General features: G+C 43.8%; 1 protein-coding gene and 1 long non-coding RNA gene across 2 annotated transcripts in view; both read left to right on the top strand.

Annotated features, from left to right (window-relative positions):
• Positions 1–22,970, top strand: part of ADSL (adenylosuccinate lyase) — a 700,044-nt gene that overhangs the window by 36,286 nt on the left and 640,788 nt on the right. The window lies entirely within an intron of this gene.
• Positions 12,204–21,710, top strand: LOC141103250 (uncharacterized). Its single transcript, XR_012235271.1, has 2 exons — positions 12,204–16,591; positions 18,533–21,710. It is a non-coding gene; the product is annotated as an uncharacterized lncRNA (long non-coding RNA).

Raw genomic sequence — 22,970 nt, 5'->3', positions numbered from 1 at the left:
CAGTGACAGTTCCCCACCGCAGACTGGGGAAAAAATATAAACATAAATCTCAAACAGTCCAAACAGCTCGTGTTAGGGAATTACTGGTATATATAAAAAAGAAAAAATATAACATTTAGGTAACATACCCATTTAGTGGGAGAACTCAGTGTCGCAATTCTGGTAAAAAGGCAGAGACATGAGGGGAGGGCGGGGAATGGGTGGGGGGAGAGAAAGAAAAAAAAAAAAAAAGGGGGGGGGGGGGGGGGTTAAGAGAGGGCAGACAAGCAGGAAGGGGGGGGAGGAAAAATAAAAAGGGGAGGGAAGCAGGAAAGGGAAGAGGTGAGGAGAGTGAGAGTGAGAGTGGAAAGAGAGGGAGAGATGACACAGTTAAACTGAAGATTACCAGTACTTTTGCAAAGATGTAGAGGAAGTCCTCTTATTAATATTCTTTCAATTCTCTAAGTTTCAGTAGCTATCACCTCATAAATCCTATCTAAAAGATAAGGAAAAATAAATAATAAACAAAATATAACACAACATTTAAAGGTTAATAACACCAGTGCCTAAGAGTACTGGGAATAGCATGTGCAAGCCAAAAGAGGAGAGGGGGGGGAGAACCAAAATTGAGTGGGGTATATCAAAAAGGATATATCTCAAGGATTTGGTAAAAAAAAAAAAAAAAAAAAAAAAAAAAAAAAAAAAAAAGGGGGGGAGGGGGCAAAAATATGAAAAATAATAAAGAGTATATAAAAGTAAGGGGGACGTATTCAGAGCGACTCAAATTGGCAAGAGTTCTCACAGGTATAACATCACCTGTACATTTGTAGTAAGGTAAAACCACATCTGTTTCCGGTCAGTATTTTAGTAACCATATGACCAGAGGTTCACTTGTGGTTTGAAAGATGATCCGAGATTAGTCAAAAATCAATCAACGTGATGTATGAGACTTTGGATCAAACAGGTTTGCTTGGCGAGATGGAGTTCCTTTGCGAATCGAGGATGGGCCTTGCTGATTCTGCTTCGGTGTGGTGGTATAAGGGTGGTATGATGAGCGTGCTGGGGTGCGCGGTAGAGCAGTCTCAGATTGGTGTTGAGGAGGGGACAGATGAAGCGTTTCGAGTAGGCGTTGCAGCGATTCTGGAGTGGTGGAGGAGTGTTGTTGCCCCTGGTATGTAAATTGAAGGGAGAAAGGGAAACGCCAGGTGTATTTTATTTGATGCTGTATAAGGATTTGTAGTTGTGGTTTCATAGCTCGTCGCTTAGCTATAGTAAGGGGTGCCAGGTCAGAGAAAAGCTGGTAATTATGGTTTTGGAACTGGAGAGCGTCCTTGTTACGAGCAGCAGTGAGGAGTTGTTCCTTTGTGCGGAAAAAGTGTAATTTAATTATTATATCTCGTGGAGGGCCGTCTTGCTGGCGACGAGTAAGCGCTCTGTGAATTCTATCGAATTCTAGACGTTCGATAGGAATAGAAGGGCAGAGTTCTTGGAAGAGAGCTGTGGCGAAAGATTGTATGTCCTCAACCACCTCAGGAATACCCCTAAGGCGTAAGTTGGACCTACGCGAACGGTTTTCTGCGTCTTCCAGACGTGATAGTAATGTCGCATTTTCTTCGCGGAGGGCTGCCTGTTCCTGGGCATGCTCTTGGAGAGTAAGCTCTATGTCATCTACCCTTGTTTCCAAATCTGCAGTGCGCTGTCCTAGTTCCCTTATCTCACGTGGCAGTCTGTTAGTGATTTGGTCGGAGGTGACTTTCAGGGCCTTATTAAGCATCTTTTCCATGTGTTTCAAAAAGTCAGGCTGTGACATACCTGGTTGTGAGGGAGTGGGGGAACCGCTGTATGCTGGATGTGTGTCCTCATCCTCCTCGCTGTCCGCTCGGTCAGATCCGGCTGGAGATGGAGCGTGCTGTGCGGCGAGAGCTTTCGCCGCCATCTTGGACGAGGCGCGGGCCAGGGCCTCCTTAATCGGTTTGGACTTGTTTTTGCCCCTGTGTCCCGTTAAAACCATCCAGATTGTATCTCGGGATTTGCGGGAGAGGATCGCTTGATAGCTGGAGCGTCTAGACAGTCCGAGAGCGGTGTAGGGTCTCGAGTCTGCGGCGGGGAGTGCGGAGCTCTAAGAGGAAGCGTCCTCCATGTTAAGCCTCGCGCATGCGCCCCCGGGTAGATATATTTTTATACATGCACTTGTTGGAGGGACCCCCTTGCTAATCATAGCCAGCTATATTCCTCCCCCATATAAATCTTATGTTGTAGCAGAGGGCCTAGCGTTTATAGCGCAACACCCGACAATACCAGCAGTTTGGATGGGAGACTTTAACAGGACAATGTCTCCATATCTAGACCGACCACCATAAATAGGGGTTCCACTAGGCGCACCCACGCAGACCAGACTCTCGCACCATGACAGAGTTTGCCCTAGTAGATGTGGGGAGGCACAGTAACCCAACAACCAGAGCATATACATGCCATTCCACAAGCCATAATACCATGTCTAGAATAGAGTTTGTACTGGTGTCCCAGATTCTACTACCTAAAGTCACGGGGTCAGGGATTGGACCAAGGTTATTATCAGCTCATTCCCCATGTTGGGTGACAGTATCTCTGGGGAATGCCTACCCTATACGTATATGGAGATTAAACCCCCACTGGCTGTCGGCCCTTACAGACCATTAATCCATTGAAAGAGAGATTAAATATTTCCTGGATAGACCTAGAATCCCACCCTCCCTCAACGCATTCTGGGATGACTTTAAGGAACAGGCCTGTTGGATTCTTAATACCAGAATAAATAGACTAAAACAGACATCCAATCTATCACTACAATTAACAACTGACAAGCTACAAGAACTGGAAACAATTTATAACTCCAATCCCACTTCCGAAAACCTAGGGAGGGTAAAATTACAGTCCCACATGGTAACACAATTATGCACTGAAAAGGCCAAGCAAAGTATTTTTTTCTGTAGGCAGAGAATATATGAACAGGGGGAGAGGGCAGGCAGGTTATTAGCCTATCTAGCTTATATGAACGACATGCCCCCGGTAGTAGTTTCCCTAATAGACACTGAGGGAAATAGTATTACAGACCCCTTCCAAGTAGCATCCCAGTTTTTACAATTCTATAAAAACCTATATAAATCCCGTACAACGCATACACAAGCGGAACTTCAGACGTCCCTAAACACTATCCAATTCCCTAGATTAAAACCAGAACAAGTGAAATTACTAGATGCACCCATAACTACACAGGATATTTCCGATGCGATTGCCCAACTGGCTAAGTCTAAAGCTCCTGGACTAGATGGTCTACCCCTGGAGTTCTCTGCAACATATTCAGAAACCTTAATACCTAAACTCAAGGATCTTTATCAATCCATATTTGACACAAATTCGCTCCCTCTATCCATGCAGGAGGCCCAGATAATTGTACTCCCTAAGCCAGGCAAGGATCCCCATTACCCTGAGTCATATAGTCCTATATCACTCCTACAGGTGGATATAAAGATACTAGCTAAAATACTGGCCAGTAGATTGAACACAGTTACACTCACGTTAATACATCCTGACCAAACAGGATTTATGCCAGGGAAAAACACTGCCATGAACATTAGGAGATTATATATGAACATACAGGCTCAGCATGACAATTCCGGAACCAGGGTGGTGGTAGCACTTGACACTGCCAAAGCCTTTGATTCCATAGAATGGCCGTATCTGTGGGAGTGTCTACATAATTATGGCTTTGATCCACAGTTTATGCAGTGGGTTAAGCTTCTTCACCAGACACCTAAAGCAAGGGTGTTTGTTAATGGCTGGTTTTCGGAGCAATTCCCTCTGGGGAGGGCAACACGACAGGGATGCCCCCTGTCCCCCCCTACTATATGCCCTGGCGGCGGGGCTACTGGCAATTGCAATTAGAGCAGACTCTAATGTAAAGGGATTGAGAAAAGGTCATTCAGTAGATAAAATAGGTCTATATGCTGATGACACAATTCTGTATCTGGCGGACCAAGGACCTTCCCTGCAGGCTGCACTCGAAATTATTGAGAAAATGGGTAGCTACTCGGGATTGCGTATTAACTGGGACAAATCTCAAATTCTCCCACCCCCCCCCCCCCCCAAAACAATCCCAACTCTTCCATTACCCAGAGTATCTAAAATTAAGTACCTAGGGGTGGAGGTCACTAGGACTTTGACAGACTACACACACTTAAATGTTACACCCCTATTTCACCTAATAAAGTCCAAAACCCAGACATGGTCCAGGTTGCCACTGGGGGTGATGGGACGTATAAATATAATAAAAATTATTTTGCTACCCAAAATACTATATATGGTTTGGCATGCCCCTCTTTATATTCCTTTGAAAGTCTTTAAACAAATGGAAGCCATATTGAACTCATTTGTATGGGGTAATGGCAGACATAAACTGGCTTGGCATGTTTTAAAGAACCCCACAGATAGGGGAGGAGTGTCCCTTCCTGATCTTCAAGATTATGACTTAGCAGCTCAACTCTCCCATATATACCACTTTAATAAAGAGGAAATGCAACGGTATAGATCCCTGGTATGCAACAAACCGGGACACCCAGCATTTACCCCGATACAAGCTATTCTTAGAGGGAAACAAATTACTAAAAAACTCCCAAGGTATAGTATGGGAATGTTGCTCCATCATCAAAGAATATGGGAAATCATGTTGAAAAAGCAAAACATTGGGAAAATTCATACCCATACCCCACTATGGTTTAACAAACACCTCCCAGAGTTAGACTACCTGTCAGACTCAACGGGGCTACATATGGCATAATATACATTCATCAGGTGCTAGCTGACTCCAGACTCAAGCAGTTTCAGGTGCTTAAGGAAGAATATACCCTCCCTAACCAGATTGCTTTTAAGTACTTGCAACTTCGCCATGCACTAAAAACACAAATACCAAATATGGAGGTGGTGTCGGATTCTCCCCCAGTCCTGGATGTAATTCTGGGAGAGGAACCCTCAAGACTCATTTCAACTCTGTACCTGCAGATTAGAAACAGTAGATCAAATGCTACTGCACAGAAGGCAAAAATGGAATGGGAAAAAGACATAGGCCCCATAGGGGAAGAAGACTGGGATGAAATAATAGAAGGGACCAGATTGACATCCCCTAAGCTATCGGACAGACTGACACAAATATACATTATACATAAAGCATACTTAACTCCCCTTAAAAAGGCAAAATTTCTCCGTACATATGACCCGTCATGCCATTTGTGTCACGCAGCACCAGGTACGTTCTTCCATCTCATATGGAGCTGCCCAAATATACAGACATATTGGACACAGATTGTCTGTCTGATTCTTACATGACAATATGGGATCCCCGGTGGTATTGGACCCCAAACTATGTCTCTTAGGACTTCTGCCAGATGTAGAAATTGACAAATAATATCAAGCTACATTTCTAAGGGAGACTCTGTTTATGGCGCGTAAAGGCATAGCTAAGGTATGGATGCAGGCTCAGCCTCCCTCCATACGCCAATGGAAGAGGGATGTTAATGATGCACTGCCATTTAAAAAGTTAGTCTATGCCCATAGAAAATGTGCACATAATTACTCAAAGGTGTGGGATAGATGGTTAGAGGATGGAGAAACATGTGCTTAAAACACCCTAATGCTTCACAGACAGACCTACTTAGATAAAAGTAGAAGATGACTGTTCGAATGAAGGTCTAAAACAGGTAAATCTCAATTAAAAATATATTGGTAGTAGAATGACATGAAGTCTCTTTATATACTGGATGTATTCACCATCATAACCTTGTACCTTAACATGTTTGTATGTAAGAAGAATCTCACACAAAATGCCTGTAAAAATGTAATGTTTATTATTTCGCATAAGTAACTACATTGTAACATGATTTCCCAAGGCGTCTTTCAGGACAGCACCTGAGAGATAGCGACTCCACCCACCGGAACAGGAAACGCCTTCTTCCTCCAAACTTTAAAGGGAGGCGCCTCCCCACCATACCTCAGTTTTTGTGTTTCCTCCGGCCTGGAGGGAACATCTTTTGAGGGGGAGTCAGGTTCTCTCAGGTGCTCCTGGGAGACGGGGCTTCCTTTCTTTTTTTCCTCCTTCAGGGACCCGCTGTCCTCCCGGCCTACCCAAGCCTCGGCAGCGGTAGCAAACGGGCTCCTCTTCCCCTCCTGGTGCTTGGTGAGAGCCGTAGACCCTGTGATCCGCGCGGTCATAGGGCGGCGGTGCGCGTGCGCCGCCGCCATGTTTTTTTGGCCGGCAGGCGCGGCGGAAGTGACATGGCGGGGTCGCTGGGTCAGCAGAAGCGTAATTTCTGGCGTGGATGCAAGGGGGGAGGAGGGAGGACAGGAACTGGCGCCTATTTCCGCTTCCGGTCCGGTGCAGATGCACTATGGGAGTCCGGAAGCGGCTTATAAAGCCACAAGTGAGGAGCTGCACACCAGAGATGGAGGAGCTCAGGTAGGAGCAGCAGTTTAAGTTTGCCTTTCTTCCTTTCCTGGGTTTGGTCTATTTTCTTTTTTCTTACCCCTTAGTGGCAAGGGGCCTGTCTGGGCACTAGAGGCTGACTGGTTTCTTCTTAGTGCACCTGTGGGTGATTCTTGTGTAGCTGAGACCGGGTCTCACTAAAAGGTCCCCTGGTTTTTTCCCCTTTTTTGTTTTTCTCTCACAGGCTAAAAGCTCTGACCCAAAAAAGAGATGTCCTTCTTGCAGGGCCAAAATGGGAGAAAATTGGAAAAAAGTCTTATGCAGTACATGCATCACTTCTTTAGTTAAGGAGGAATCGGCTTCGGTTTGTGATGATCTGGTTGCCTCTGTAAAGAAGGAACTATATGCCACGATTCAGACTTTTCGTGACTCTTTAGTTAATCCAGCTGCTAGTCAGCCATCCACTTCTGAGGCTTCCCAGGGTTCTATTTCTTTCCCCATGGTAGAAGCTTTACCTGAAGGCCCCTCTATCAGGGAAGAGCAGTCCCCTACTCCTTCCGTTAAAGATTCGGAGGAGGTGGGTGAGGAAGCGGAGGTGGCTCCTTCCAAATTTAAGCTTTCCCTAGAGGAGGTAGACGGACTCCTTAAGGCTATCCATGTTACACTTGGCTTAAGTGAGGAAAAGAAGGAGTTATCTCTTCATGACCGCATGTATGCAGGGTTAAATGAGCCTAAGGGGCGAACATTTCCGGTTCATTCGGTCATTTCTGACGCCATTACTAAGGAATGGCAAGATCCAGAGAAAAAGCCCTTTTTTTCCAGAGCCCACAAAAGGCGATTCCCTTTTGAGGAGGACCCTTCTGCGGTGTGGAATAAGGTGCCCAGGTTGGATGCGGCCTTTTCACAGGTCTCAAGATCCACAGACCTGTCTTTTGAAGACATGGGTGTTCTAAGGGATCCAATGGACAAACGCATGGATCTTTTGCTCAAGAGATCATGGCAATCAATCATGAGCAATTTAAAACCAGCAATGGCCACAACCTGTGTAGCCAGGAATCTGGAATACTGGGTGAACCAACTTAGATCTCATATAGTGGCAGATTCCCCCAAGCAGGAGATCTTAGATTCCTTTCCTACCCTGATTTCTGCTGTTGCTTATATTGCTGATGCTTCGGCTGAAGCTATCAAAATGTCAGCTAGGTCTGCAGCTTTAGCAAATGCTGCGAGAAGAGCTTTATGGCTAAAAACCTGGCCAGGTGATACAGCTTCAAAGAGTAAACTTTGTGGTATTCCCTTTTCAGGTGACCTTCTTTTTGGCCCTGATCTAGATAATATCCTAGACAGAACTGCAGATAAGAAGAAGTCCTTTCCGGTCAAAAAGAAAAAGCAGACCCCAAAACGTCTTTTTCGACCTCAAAAATCTCAACAGCAACAGCAGGAAAATAAGTTTCAGGGCAGGAGAAAAAATTGGTCCGCGCAAAAGGCGAAGGGCAAAGGCGGAATTCTCTTCCGTCCTCCTTCACAGGCCGAAAACTCACTATGACTCATCTCTGCGGGTCGGCGGAAGATTACGAGAGTTTCTTCCGCAGTGGTCAGTGATAACTACAAATCAGTTTATTCTGACCACTCTCTCGCAGGGTTATACTCTCGAGTTTTCCAGAAGCCCCCCAAGAAGGTTTCTGGTAACAAATGCTCCTCGAGATCCAATAAGGGCCCTGGCCATGAAATCCTCTCTGGAGGAACTGATGCAACAGGGTGTAGTAATCCCGGTGCCACCAGAGGAATGGCACGAGGGTTTCTATTCTCATGTCTTCCTGGTAAAAAAACCAACAGGAAGATTTCGTTTAATTCTAAATTTAAAGCCACTAAACAGAGCCATCAAATACAGAAGGTTCAAGATGGACTCAATTTTCACCGCCAGGAATCTTTTGACTCCAGGTTGTTTCATGGCGTCAGTGGATCTAAAGGATGCATACCTGCATATTCCAATCTCATCCCAGTCCCAGAGGTTTCTCAGGTTGGCGGTAAGGTTGGAAGGCAGAATTCAGCATCTGCAATTCAGAGCCCTCCCCTTCGGGCTATCATCCGCACCCCGAATTTTTACCAAAGTAATGGCAGAAGCCCTAGCTCCGCTGCGTCTTCAGGGAATCGCAGTAATTCCTTACTTAGACGATCTGCTATTTTTCGCCCCCTCAAGAGAGGAGTTGAGGAGCAATTTAAGCAGAGCATGCAGCCATCTGGAGTCTCTAGGTTGGATCCTAAATCTCCAAAAATCTTCCCTGGAACCATCTCAGGAGATTCGGTTTCTAGGGTATATAATAAATTCGGTAAGCCAAAGAATTTTTCTTCCTTCAGAGAAGAAAGGAAAAATCCAGGATACAGTGTCTTTTTTGCAGACCAACCAGCAGCTGACGGTAAGGTTGGTCATGTCAGCCCTGGGTGTTCTGACTTCGTCAATGCCAGCTGTTCAGTGGGCAAGACTGCACTTCAGACATCTGCAGGCTTTTCTTCTGAGATCTTGGGATCACAATTTGGAATCCCTAGATTCAGAGGTAAGAGTTCCAACCCAAGTGAAGAGGTCACTATGGTGGTGGAAAAGGCAGGATATCCTATCGGAGGGGTTAGTCTGGGCCTTTCCAATCGGAAAAAGGCTGACAACCGATGCCAGTTCCTGGGGTTGGGGAGCCCACCTAGAAAAGGGTTTCACTCAGGGAAACTGGTCCAGGAAAGAGGCGACCAAGTCCTCAAACTGGAGAGAGCTCAAGGCGATCGACTTGGCTCTGAAGTCATTTGCTCAGGGGCTTCGGGCCCAGCATGTTCAAATACTAACAGACAATGCCACGGCCGTGGCTTACATAAACAGGCAGGGAGGTACAAGGAGCAAATCGCTGCAAGTACTAGCCATGAGCATTCTCCGTTGGGCAGAAGGAAGCCTGCTGTCTTTATCAGCAGTCCATCTAAGGGGATCCCTGAACAGGGTAGCGGATTTCCTGAGCAGAAACCCCATTCGGGAAGCAGAATGGTCGCTGAACCCAGAGGTTTTCGCCATGATTGTCGAGAAGTGGGGGCTGCCAGAGGTGGACCTGTTCGCCTCAAAGGAGAATGCCTTGGTTCCGCAATTTTTTTCCCTAAGCAATCACGACGGGTCACTAGGAACAGATGCCTTGGCGTATCCATGGAGATTCCATCTCTGCTACGCTTTCCCCCCATTCCAGTTAATTCCCTTAGTTTTAAGAAAGATTCAGGGGGAAACAGTACCGGTTATCCTAATCACGCCTTTTTGGCCAAGAAGGGCTTGGTTTTCAACCGTTCTAAAAATGGCGGTCAGGCCTTGTTGGCATCTGCCCCTCAGGCACGATTTACTTTTTCAGGGGCCAGTAAATCACCCAGAGGTAGCCACTTTGGCGCTCACAGCCTGGTATCTGAAGAGCAGCTCTTAAGGAGCAAAGGTTTTTCCAACCGGTTAATCTCTACGCTATTATCCAGTAGGAAAAGGGTGACTAGAAATATCTATTCCAAGGTCTGGAAGGTTTACAATACATGGTGTAATTCATCTGACCATGACCCAGGGAGTCTTGTTTCCATTCTGGAATTTTACAGGTTGGTGCTGACAAGGGACTAGCAGTTAGTACTTTGAAGGTGCAGGTAGCTGCGATAGCAGTGTTCCTAGAAAAATCGGTGGCCACAGATCCGTTGGTAACCAGATTTTTCAGATCCCTTACGAGATCCAGACCAGCACCACTTAAGTTGTTTCCACAATGGGATCTGTCGATAGTCCTCCAGGCTCTAACAAGGAGTCCTTTTGAACCTTTGGAAGAAGCGCCACTCAGATATCTCACTTTTAAGTCTGTGTTTCTGATTGCCATGGTCTCTGCACGCAGGATCAGTGAGCTTAATGCTTTATCAGTTAAGGAACCCTATTTATCTATCTTCCCAGATAGGGTTATACTTAGAACAGATCAGAAATTCTTACCAAAGGTAGCTTCAGTACAAAATCGTGTTCAGGACATTGTACTTCCGACCTTCTGCCCCAACCCAGTAGGGGAGAAGGAGACTTGTTTTCACATGTTGGATGTTAGAAGAGTTTTGTTATGTTACTTGGAAAGGACAAAGCTCTTTAGACGTTCAGATTCTCTGTTTGTGCTATTTTCGGGCAACAGGAAAGGTTGCCAGGCTTCTAAAATCTCTTTAGCAAGGTGGCTGAAGTTAGCCATTTCAGAGGCTTATTCGCATGCAGGTGTGTCTCCTCCAGCAGGAATTTCTGCACACTCAACAAGAGCATTAGCGGCCACTTGAGCAGAGAGCTGGTGCCACCCCTGAACAAATCTGCAAGGCGGCAACATGGTCGAGTTTTCACACATTCGTGAAACATTACAGGCTGGACCTCACATCTGCTAATGATCAGGCGTTTGGCAGAAAGGTCCTGCAAGCTGTTGTCCCGCCCTAAGGGGGTAAGTCTCTGTTATCCTCTCAGGTGCTGTCCTGAAAGACGCCTTGGGAAAAACCAAGTTAGACTTACCGGTAACTTGTTTTCCAGAAGTCTTTCAGGACAGCAACATCCCGCCCTATTGTATTGTATATACTATGCTGTGACTAACGTATGTGTTTGTGTTCCAGCCGGGGCCGGAGGTCTTCTCTACTACAACTGAGGTATGGTGGGGAGGCGCCTCCCTTTAAAGTTTGGAGGAAGAAGGTGTTTCCTGTTCCGGTGGGTGGAGTCGCTATCTCTCAGGTGCTGTCCTGAAAGACTTCTGGAAAACAAGTTACCGGTAAGTCTAACTTGGTTTTTTCATTTAAATAAAGTTGTTTTTTTGCAATAAAAAATCAAACTCCTTAAAGAGGGTAAATCATCGCGCAGTGTTGCACAAGATGTTGGTTGTTCACAGTCGGCTGTGTCTAAAACATGGACCAAATACAAACAACATGGGAAGGTGGTTAAAGGCAAGCATACTGGTAGACCAAGGAAGACATCAAAGCGTCAAGACAGAAATCCAATCATCCACAGTCCACGATTGCCTTTCCTTAGCCCGTTGTAACCTTGTTTTTTTGTGTTTAGGTGTTAGAGATGGCTTTCTTTTAGCTTTTCTGTATGTAAATCCCATTTCCTTTAGGCGGTTTCTTACAGTTCGGTCACAGATGTTGACTCCAGTTTCCTTCCATTGGTTCCTCATTTGTTTTGTTGTACATTTTTCTGTTTTCAAGTCATATTGCTTTAAGTTTTCTGTCTTGACGCTTTGATGTCTTCCTTGGCCTACCAGTATGCTTGCCTTTAACCACCTTCCCATGTTTGTATTTGGTCCATGTTTTAGACACAGCCGACTGAACAACCAACATCTTGTGCAACACTGCGTGATGATTTACCCTCTTTAAGGAGTTTGATAATCCTCTCCTTTTTTTCAATTGACATCTCTGGTGTTGGAGCCATGCTTCATGTCAGTCCACTTGTTGCAACAGCTCTCCAAGGTGTGATCACTCCTTTTTTACCTACATACTAACAAGCAGATTTAATCTGATGCAGGTGTTAGTATTTTTAATGAAAATTTTACAGGGTGATTCTATAATTTTTTCCTCAGAATTGAGTGATTCCATAATTTATTCCCTGTGCTTGTTCTATAAATCTAACTGTTACTGGCCACCGCAATTATTTTTCTTGATTTCTTTTAGTGTTTCTTAAAGCCAGAAAGTTGCCATTTGAAATGCCTTTAGTTTTTGGCCATGTCTGTGATCTGCTTTTTTTTTTTTTTTTTTTTTTTTTTTTTTTTTTTTTTTCTACAACAATAAACAACTGCAGGAACATCCTCAGGGTCTGGTGATTCCATAATTGTTGCCAGGGGTTGTAGATACAGCTCAGAAGAGGGTGTCCTTGCCCCAGGCAAAGATCGGTGCCATAAGGGAACTGATTTAGGTGGTCAAAGCAAAGAAGAATCCTTCTATTCGACTTTGCATGAGATTGTTGGGAAAGATGATGGTTCATTCGAAGCTGTTCCTTATGCTCAGTTTCATTCGAGACTACTGCAAAACAGTATCCTATCAGCTTGGAACAAGAGGGTCCAAGCTCTAGATTTCCCAATGCATTTATCTCCAAAGGTGCACCAAAGCCTCAATTGGTGGTTGATAGCCAAGAATCTGCAGAAAGGAAAATACTTCCTACCAGTTACCTGGAAAGTGGTAACAACAGATGCCAGCCTTTTGGGTTGGGGAGCAGTCCTGGAAGAGGTGAATGTCCAAGGGAAGTGGTCCAAATCAGAAATGACCCTGCCCATCAATATCCTAGAGATTCGGGCAGTGCGCCTGGCCCTGAAGGCCTGAACGCTTAGGCTACTGAATTGTCTTGTCAGGATCCAATCCAACAATGCCACAGCAGTGGCCTATATCAATCACCAAGGGGGCACGCTAAGTTGTGCGACCCAGAGAGGGATGAATCATATCCTAACCTGGGTTATCGGCAGCCTTCATTCCAGGAATAGAGAATTGGCAAGCGGACTACTTTAGTCGCCAGCAGTTCCCGGCAGAATGATCTCTTCACCCCAACATCTTTCTGACAATATGTCAAAAATGGGGAATTCCGGACATGGATCTGTTTGCGTGCAGGTTCAACAAAAAAGATTTACAACTTTGTGTCAAGAACAGAGGATCCGCTGGCATGCGGAACAGATGCGTTGGTATTCCCGCGGAATGAGTTTTCACTGATTTATGCATTCCCTCCTGTTCTGCTGCCTCCGCAACTTCTTCGCAGGATCAAGCAGGAAAGGAAGTTGGTGATTCTTGTGTCCCAGGAGATCTTGGTATGCAGAGATTTGTAAAGATGGCGGTAGGAGCCCCATGGACCCTACCACCACGTCCAGACCTTCTCTCGCAAGGTCTGGTATTCCATCCTACCTTACAAACTAAACTTAAACTAAGTTTAACGGTTTGGCTATTGAGACCCGCTTTCTGAAGAAGCATGGTCTTCTCAGGTTCAGTGGTGTCTACCTTGGTTAATGCAAGGAAGCCGGCCTCCAGAGTCATATGTTATAGAGTCTGGAAGGCATATGTCTCCTGGTGTGAATCCAGGGGGTTGGCACCCCAGGAAATATGTCATTGGTAGAATCCTTGACTTTTTACAGATGGGGTTAGAAATGAAGCTGGCCTTGAGTACTATCAAAGGCCAGGTTTCGGCCTTGTCGGTATTATTTCAACGACCAATTGCTTTGCATTCTTTGGATCGTAGCTTTATTAAGGGGGTAATATGGTTAATCCTCCGATTAAAGCACCCCTGAACCCTTGGGACTCAAATTTAGTTCTGTCCGCATAACAAAAAAGCCCTTTGAGCCGATACGACAGATTCCCCTGGTCCTCCTAACACAGAAACTAGTTTTTCTGGTAGCCATATCTTCTGCAAGAAGGGTATCAGAGTTGGCTGCTCTTTCTTATAAAGAGCCATATTTAATTATTCACAAGGTTAAGGTTGTATTGCATCCTCATCCTAATTTTCTACCGAAGGTAGTGTCAGGTTTTTATCTAAACCAGGATATTGTCCTGCCTTCATTTTTCCCAGAACCCTGTTCTGCGGAAGAAAAATCACTACATTCTCTTGATGTCGTGAGAGCTGTCAAAGTATATTTGAAAGCGACTGCTCAGATTCGGAAAATGGATGTTTTGTTTGTGTTGCCTGACAGTCTTAGAAGAGGACAGGCAGCATCGAAATCTACCATTTCTAAATGGATTTGACAAGTAATTGTTCAAGCTTATGGTTTAAAGAGAAAAATTCCACCTTTTCAAATTAAAGCGCACTCTACCAGGGAGGTTAGTGCTTCCTGGGCAGTGCATAACCAAGCCGCCATGGCTCAAATCTGCAAGGCCGCAACTTGGTCTTCTGTCCATAAATTTTGTTGTGTTTCCCTCCCTTCAGTTGGCATTGCTCTGGGACACCCCACATAGTAACTACTATGGCTCTGTGTCCCATGATGAATGTTTCAGAAAATAGGATTTTTATAACCGCTTATCTGTAAAATCCTTTTCTTTGAAGTACATCACGGGACACAGAGGTCCCTCCCTTCTTTCTGTTATACACATGTATTGCTTTGCTACAAAAACTAAGGTACTCCCCAGTAGTAGGAGGGGTTGTATAGGGAGTGGACTTCCTGTCTTAGGGTGTGCCAGTGTCCATCACCTAAAGGTGGCCTATAACCCACATAACTACTATCGCTCTGTGTCCCGTGATGTACTTCAAAGAAAAGGATTTTACAGGTAAGCTAGAGCTGCACAACTAATCGTTTAAAAAATTGTGATTTCGATTCAGCCCCTCTGACTATCTCTATTGCAGAGTTTGCCGATTCTATCATATAACAAGTGGAGAGACTTATCTGCTCACTCAGCTGTCAAAAGAAAACATCCGGGCAGTCTGCCAAGTTTTTAAAATGAAACATTGTAACTAACTTCCTTCTTAGATCAAAGGGAAACTTCTGTGTGTAAAGAGAAAAATCCAGGCGGCCAACGTGTGAATGCAGGAAGTTTAACCATTTAAAGTCTAAATCTTTTTCTGACACTTGTTTCTTAAGGTAAAATCAATATTTTTTGCTAGAAAATTACTTGGAACCCCCAAACATATATATTTTAGCAGAGACCCTAGGGAATAAAATGTCAATTGCTGCAACATTTTATGTCACACTGTATTTGCCCAGCGGTCTTTCAAACACATTTTTTTGGGAAAAAATACACTTCAATGAATAATAATAAAAAAAAAAAAGAAACAGTAAAGTTAGCCCAATTTTATTTATTTTTGTTTTAATGTGCGAGATGATGATGTTACGCCGCGAGAATTGTGAGAGAATCGTGATCTATCTTCTAAGCAAAAAAAATCGTGATTCTCATTTTAGCCAGAATCGTGCAGCTCGAAGGTAATCTGTTTATAAAAATCCTATTTTTTTTTCTGTTTATTAAAAGTCAGCAGCTACAAAAAGTGTAATTGCTGACTGTTAATAAACACACACTCACCTGTTGCACGGTCCAGCGATGTGGCAGCTCGAAGCCTCTGTTCTCTCCCCCGCCTCTCCCTGGTGCCAACATCACTAGTGTGGGCACCTGGCGGCTGTGACAGCTTGCGGCTTCACAGCTGTGTGCGCACTGAGCAAGATGTGCTGCATGTCCTGAATGGCCGAGCAATCTTCTGGGACCTGTGATGTGTCCCAGAAGATTGCATGGAGGGAGGGGAAGAGGAGTTGTCTCCTAGGTGACAGAAGTGGGAGATGGGTACCTGTCAAAACATGTCGGGGGGGGTTTGGAGTCCTGAGTGCCGGTTCACACTTGTGCGATGCGATTTTGATGCAAATTTTTTCATTGCATGTTTGCTTATTACCAGCGCGATTGTATTGGTAATTCAATGCGAATGTTATGCGCTTAGAATGTAAATTTAGGCACAGATGCGATTTGTGCTCAGGCCAATCGAAAAGGCAAGAAAAAAATGGGTGTTAACTTCCTGTGCTCTTCCTTGTTTTCCTTTGTGGGGAGAGTATTGTTGTTGAGGAGTGTGGTTTGTTTGTGAGTAGTCAGTGAGGATTTTGATTTTTGGTCATTATGTTTCATCAAATGCCGTTGATCATGGCAGCAGTTGTTACTGCTGCTGTCCTGATGGACAAAGCCAGAAGGAAGAGGAGGAGGAGGAGGAAGAGACTGATGAGTACAAGAAGATATTGGGTCCATCCAATTATTCAAAATGGGGAAGAGAGAGGCCAGTTCAGGATCCTCTACAATGATCTCAGGCAGCATGAGGAGAAGTTATTCAACTATTCCCGGATGTCAGTAAATAGGTTAGTGCCTGTACCCCCTTCCTCCCTCCTTCTTACTATCTATCACTGACATGCATCCTACTGACCACCAATGCCACTGACCACCAGTGTAAGGGCATGCATCCCAATGACCACCAATCTTACTGACCACCAATGCCACTGACCACCGATCCTACTTTTGATCTCTTTTCTCCTTTTACTAGAACTCTTGCCTATTACCATTCTATTTGATTTTGTGTATGGGCTTTAGCCTGTTACTTACGTTGGATTTGTGGTTTTATTCCTTAGTTTCGATTAATTGCTTCGGCTGCTTGGTACACGTTTGGAGTATCAGAACACCACCTTTCGGAATAGTGTGGAGCCAGCGGAAAGGTTGCTTGTTACATTTAAGGTAAATTTTATAGATATACTTGGTGAAATTTTATGCTATGCACCATAGTAAGGAATGCAAAGAATGCAGACAGATATGACAACAAAATTGTGTTCAAAAAAAGTATTTTTTTTTTTTCAAAAAATTAATACGTAATTTTTTTTTTTGATTACATACTTTGCAAGAAATATTTTGGAAAGACTCTAACTTCCTCTGACTCTCTAAATTCCTTTGACTCTCTAACTTCCCCTGACTCTCTAGCTTGAACGTAACTGAACTTTAATATTAAGTTACAAAACTTTAGTAACTCCAACTCATCCTCCCTGTCATCTCCCACTCTCTCATCCTCCCTCGCATCTTCATCTCCACTTTCCCCCTAATCTCTTTTCTCTACATCTCTATTTCCATAAGCCATTCAAAACATGATAGCATTTTGGAATACACTATTCAAAATTACAAAAAATAATTTAACAAAAACATAACGCTAAGAAAGAAAGTATCAATTTTCAACGTAAAGTTTGTAGCAGCATTAGCAGGTAGTCATCTACAAATTCTAAAAACTTGGTGAACTATATTCATCAGGCTTGGTTAAATCATGCCGTTGTAGTGTTGCTGTTGAAGAGCTTGGTGGTGTTAGCTGCAAGGCTTCACCTTGTGTTGAGGGATATTTTCTTAACAACACAGGCGGGGATATCTCGTTAACTGGTGGTACACTTGGGGGCCCATATTGTCGATAGGGTGTAGGCATGTTTGAGGCTACTTCAAGCGATCGATTGTGATATGGATAATGACTTGGAATTGTCGGTTTCTGCTGTTCCATTGGTCTTGTTACAGGTGGAAATTAATTTGTCATGGACGGTATTTGCTCATAGAGCTGTGCTGGTCTGTTTTGTGTCGGGACATGGTAAGATGTTGAGTCAAGTGGTCTCATATCCATTTGTCTGCTAATATCCGTGGTTCTACTTGGGGGTGAAATTACTGAGGCAACAGGCGAAGGAATAGTATATGGGATTCGTGATCTGGGGGTCTCATACATGCTAGAGGGTTCTGCAAAACTAGAAGGATAAGGGTTTGGTGCAGTGTTTGAGGTAGAAGAAATGGGAGTAAATATTTGAGTACTAGGAATGTCGTGCATTGGCACAGAAACATGGCGTGGCACAGTGAATGAATGGATTCAATGTTGCACTGCAATCCTCATATTAAAGTAATGGTCTGGCAAGACCTCTTTGAGAAGAGGCACCAAACTAATGGCAAACTTAGTGTGAGGGCATCGCTGGGCATCGATTTGTTCAGTGATACCTGACACTGTGTAGTAATTTATTGGTCTGGTCTTGCTCTTCAACCTGTTCTGCTGCCCTGCTGCTTTTCTTCCTGCGGGAAGCAGATGCTTGCCTTTGCCTTCTGCTGGAAGGTGTCGAAACATCTGTATCCTCATTATTCCGCTCCTGAGCAGAGGACTCGTGTACCTCGATCAGCTCACCCTGGAGCTCCATAGATGAATCCTCCTTATTTGTGCAAGCAAATGATACTCCTTCATCATCAACACTAGGAGCATCCTCCTCCTCCTCCTCCTCCTCCTCCTCCTCCTCCTCCTCCTCCTCCTCCCAACTTGCTTCCGAAATACAAAGAATTTAAATTAGAACTCTATTATGAAATTAAAAGTATAGCTGATAGGGGGAGAAGTAAAGGTTAGGGTTAGGACTGGTTAATTAGATAGAGATGGTAGAGTGACTGATTCATGTATCATAACTTACTTCCTCAATTCTAGTACTGGCTTCAAAAAATCCATGTATCTGGCGAAGGCATAGGGACGCTTGGGGGGGCACCAGACCCACTCCTTGCTTCACGCTGCAGTCTCTGGTGTCTCTGAAGTGTGTCCTTGCGGCTTCGCCACCTAGTGCATATGAGTCTTTCTGTAATAAAAAAAAAACATAACTAATTTATTTTATATTTTTTTTTCAGGTACCTAGCAACTGGAAATTCATTTGCCAGCTTACACTATGAGTTCAAATTGGGAAAATCTATGGTGAGCACAATTGTGCGTGACACCAGTATCGCCATCTGGGAGGTCCTAAGAGATGTGGTCATGAGAAAACCAAACAAAGAGGAATGGAACACCAAAGCTTATTTGTTTTAGGAGCGCTGCAACTTCCCTAACACTGTTGGTGCCATAGATGGCAAGCACATCAGAATTGTGAGGCCAGTCGGTAGTGGGCCAAAATTTTTTAATTATAAAAAATATTTTTCTTTCGTTCTTCTGGCAGTGGCTGATGCAAACTTCTCGTTCACCTACATCGACATTGGTCCTTATGGGAGCAGTTCTGACTCCAGCATTTTTTTTCCACTCAAGTTTTGGAAGAATGATTCGGGAGAACGCACTAGACATCCCAAACGAACAACCACTCCCTGGAACATCAGAACCCTCTCTCTCTTTAATATTTGTCGGTGATGAGGCTTTCGCTCTTTCAGAAAAAAAATGCTCAGGCCATATGCTTACCGGTCACTGTCTGGGGAGAAAAGGGTCTTTAATTATCGGTTAACAAGAGCACGAAGAGTTGTGGAGTGTACTTTCGGAATCCTGGCAAACAAATGGCGATTTCTTCATACCCCAATAACTTTAAGCACGGAAAACGCCATAATTGCCGTAAAAGCTGCCTGTGCACTCCACAATTTTGTCCGAAAGAGATGGATACCTTTTCAAGGACTCTTTAATGGATGAGATGGAAGGCGCAGATTGGACACATACAAGGGGCAATTACAGAGGGGCCAGCATCCGTGAGAAATTTACTGACTTCTTTATGAGTCCTGCCGATCAGGTATCATGGCAGCTTGATGCCATTCAATAAAGACCAATAACCTTTTCCCTGTCAATGCTGCATTGTCTACTATCTGTACTTTTTTCTATAAATGTAATAGTTTTATTTTTCAACAGTTTGTCCATCTATTTTTTGCACTTTCTGTGTCAACATACAGAGCATGCAATATCATTCCACAACATTGGTGGTCAGTGGGATGCATGCCCTTACGTTGGTGGTCAGTGGCATTGGTGGTCAGTGGGATGCATGCCCTTACATTGGTGGTCAGTGGCATTGGTGGTCTGTGGGATGAACAAATAGAAATATACTTACGTTTATGTTTGCGAACCTGAGGTGTGAAGTCATCCCAGTCTGCATACAGACTTTTACAAATTTCATCCCAGCCTCTGCTCTTCCAAGCATTGTTTTTGTATTCTTCAATCCGGCTGTCCCATATATAAGGCCTGTCACGGACAAGTCTGATGAGCTCCTCATTATCAATGCTGTTCCGACGCCTGGGGGCCATTTTGACTGCTTACAGATGGACATGAGACAGGAAACAGGAAGTGAGGGGGCATAACTGAGTTGAACTGAAAGGAGGAGCTGGAGGTGAAGAATTCACACATATCTGAACCAACAATGCGCTTCCAGAACGATTTACATTAATGTCTATGGAGACTAAATTCGCAACGCAACACTGTAAACTCGCACAAGAGCCCTTTTTTTTTTTTTTTTTAATCGCATTCGAAGAGGAATCTCAACGCATATATGTAAACGACCGTAATTGAAAACAATTACTTTTTGGATGACATGCGAATCTAGTTTATGTTTAACGCAATGCATTCATTATAAACTTGCACAAGTGTGAACCGGCACTGAAAGCTGAAGTTCCACTTTTGGGTGGAACTCTGCTTTTAAGACAGCAATTTTTCGGCCTAGCTCCTTCAATTATTCAAACAAGGGATGTTGGGTGGGAGGTGGCCAAAAGGGCCACCCACTGAGTGAATTTTGGTCAGTTTATCAGGAACCACCTGAGAATCCCTTTTGTGTATGGCCAGTTTAAGTGTATGTTGTTTGATGCCAGTCCATGTTTACTGCTTCTCTTCCTTGGTATTGTATGAATGAAATTCGTTACCACAGTATAATTTCAGGGAGAGAAAGCAATATGCAAGAACTACTGGTGGTCATACATAATTCAATTTATTATCCGGTCAATGTGTGATTTGATCAAAAGGATTGAATCTACAAACAGTTGACTTGCCATAACTTCCCTTCCGATTTTAGATCAGATCCAATAGGCCAGGGTGGACGGTTATTGATAGCTTGTTCATGAATAAGGTCGTAGTTCAGTTGAGCAGATTATAAGATTACAGAGCTGCATGACAGATTACAGAGCTGGAGCTGCATGATTAATCGTCAAGAATCGTTTTCGCTATTTTTTTTTTTTTCCCGTTGCGATCTTGATTCTTTCTATGCAAAGAATTCTCTCTGCTCTTCTGAAGCCACAGCCCTCAAAAGAAAGGAAGAAAAAAAACTGTCAGTCTGCCAAGAATTACAACATTCTTTAGCAGTGGAACTTAAGTATAAACATTGTAACAATTTGTCAAAGGAATATGTGTGTGTGTGTGTGTGTGTGTGTGTGTAAATGAGGAAAGTTTAAACACTAAGCCCTCATGCACACAGGCTGTTAAAAAAACGTTATGAAAACGCCAGTATCTTTGCAGTGGTTTTTTTAAACTTTTTTCAGCGTTTTTGCAATAGCGTTTTTTAGCGTTTTTGAGTGTTTTTCCGCGTTAGCGTTTTTGAGCGTTTTTTTTTTTTTTTTTTTTTTTCAAATTTTTTTTTTTTTTTTCAATGGATCAAAAACGCTAAAAAACGTTGGTGAATGACGTTTTTGAGCGTTTTTCAGCGTTAGAGCGTTTTTACAGCTGAAAAACGTCTTTCAGAACCCACTGGTCCTGGGTTTTTTTTTACAGCTTAAAAACGCCTATGCCACTTGCAGCTCAAAAACGCCTAGGTGGGCATGAAGCCATGGACTAACATAGACAGGCCTTTTTAAGCTGCAAAAAAAGCTCAAAAAAGCAGCTGTAAAAACGTCCGTGTGCATGAGGACTAAACCTTTTTCTGACATTTGTTGGTTTCAAGTTTAAAATAATCTTTTTTTTGCTAGAAAATTTCTTAGAACCCCCAAACATTCTATACATATTTTTAGTAGAGACCCTAGAGAATAAAATGGTGGTTGTTACAATATTTTATGTCGCACTGTATTTGTGCAGCAGTCTTTCAAATGCATTTTTTTTTACAAAAAATTACTTTAATGAATTAAAAAAAAAAAAAAAAAAAAACTAGCCAGTAAAGTTAGCCCAATTTTTTCTATAATGTAAAAGATTTTACGTTGCGAGAATCGCGATCTTTTTATCCTAAACAAAAAAATTTGTGATTCTCATTTTGGCCAGAATCGTGCAGCTCTAAAATAGATGCAATCAATTATTTATGATCATAATCGTATCTCAACCATTGATCGAAATCCAATTCCCCATGTATTGCTTATTGATTGAATGGGTGTATCAGCTGTTGATTAGGGATGAGCCGAACACCCCCTGTTCGGTTCGCACCAGAACATGCGAACAGGAAAAAAGTTTGCTCGAACACCGTTAAAGTCTATGGGACACGAACATGAATAATCAAAAGTGCTAATTTTAAAGGCTTATATGCAAGTTATTGTCATAAAAAGTGTTTGGGGACCCGGGTCCTGCCCCAGGGGACATGGATCAATGCAAAAAAAAGTTTTAAAAATGGCCGTTTTTTCAGGAGCAGTGATTTTAATAATGCTTAAAGTCAAACAATAAAAGTGTAATATCCCTTTAAATTTCGTACCTGGGGGGTGTCTATAGTATGCCTGTAAAGGGGCGCATGTTTCCCGTGTTTAGAACAGTCTGACAGCAAAATGACATTTCGAAGGAAAACTTCCATTTAAAACTACCCACGGCTATTGCATTGCCGACAATACACATAGAAGTTCATTGATAAAAACGGCGTGGGAATTCAACACAGGGAAACCCCGAACCAAAATTTAAAAAAAAAGACGTGGGAGTCCCCCTAAATTCCATACCAGGCCCTTCAGGTCTGGTATGGATATTAAGGGGAACCCCGGCCAAAATTAAAAAAAAAAATGACGTGGGGTTCCCCCTAAATTCCATACCCGCTCTTCTCTTCATCTTCTTCTTCATCCTCTTCTCTTCTTCTCTTCTTCATTTTCTTCTCCGGGCCGCTCCGCACCCATGCTGGCGTGGAGGGAGGCTCCCGCTGTGTGACGGAGTCTCCTCGTCTGACGGTTCTTAAATAACGGGGGGTGGGGCCACCCGGTGACCCCGCCCCCCTCTGACGCACGGTGACTTGACGGGACTTCCCTGTGACGTCACGGGGAATGCCACAGGGAAGTCCTGTCCCCGCCCCCCATTATTTAAGAACCGTCAGATGAGGAGACGCCGTCACACAGCGGGAGCCTCCCTCCATGCCAGCATGGATGCGGAGCGGCCCGGAGAAAAAAATGAAGAAGAGAAGAGGATGAAGAAGAAGATGAAGAGAAGAGCGGAAGCCTCCCC

Source organism: Aquarana catesbeiana, linkage group LG07 (assembly GCF_042186555.1).
Source record: "Aquarana catesbeiana isolate 2022-GZ linkage group LG07, ASM4218655v1, whole genome shotgun sequence".
NCBI lineage: Eukaryota > Metazoa > Chordata > Amphibia > Anura > Ranidae > Aquarana > Aquarana catesbeiana.
This window is presented reverse-complemented; position numbering and strand designations above follow the sequence as displayed.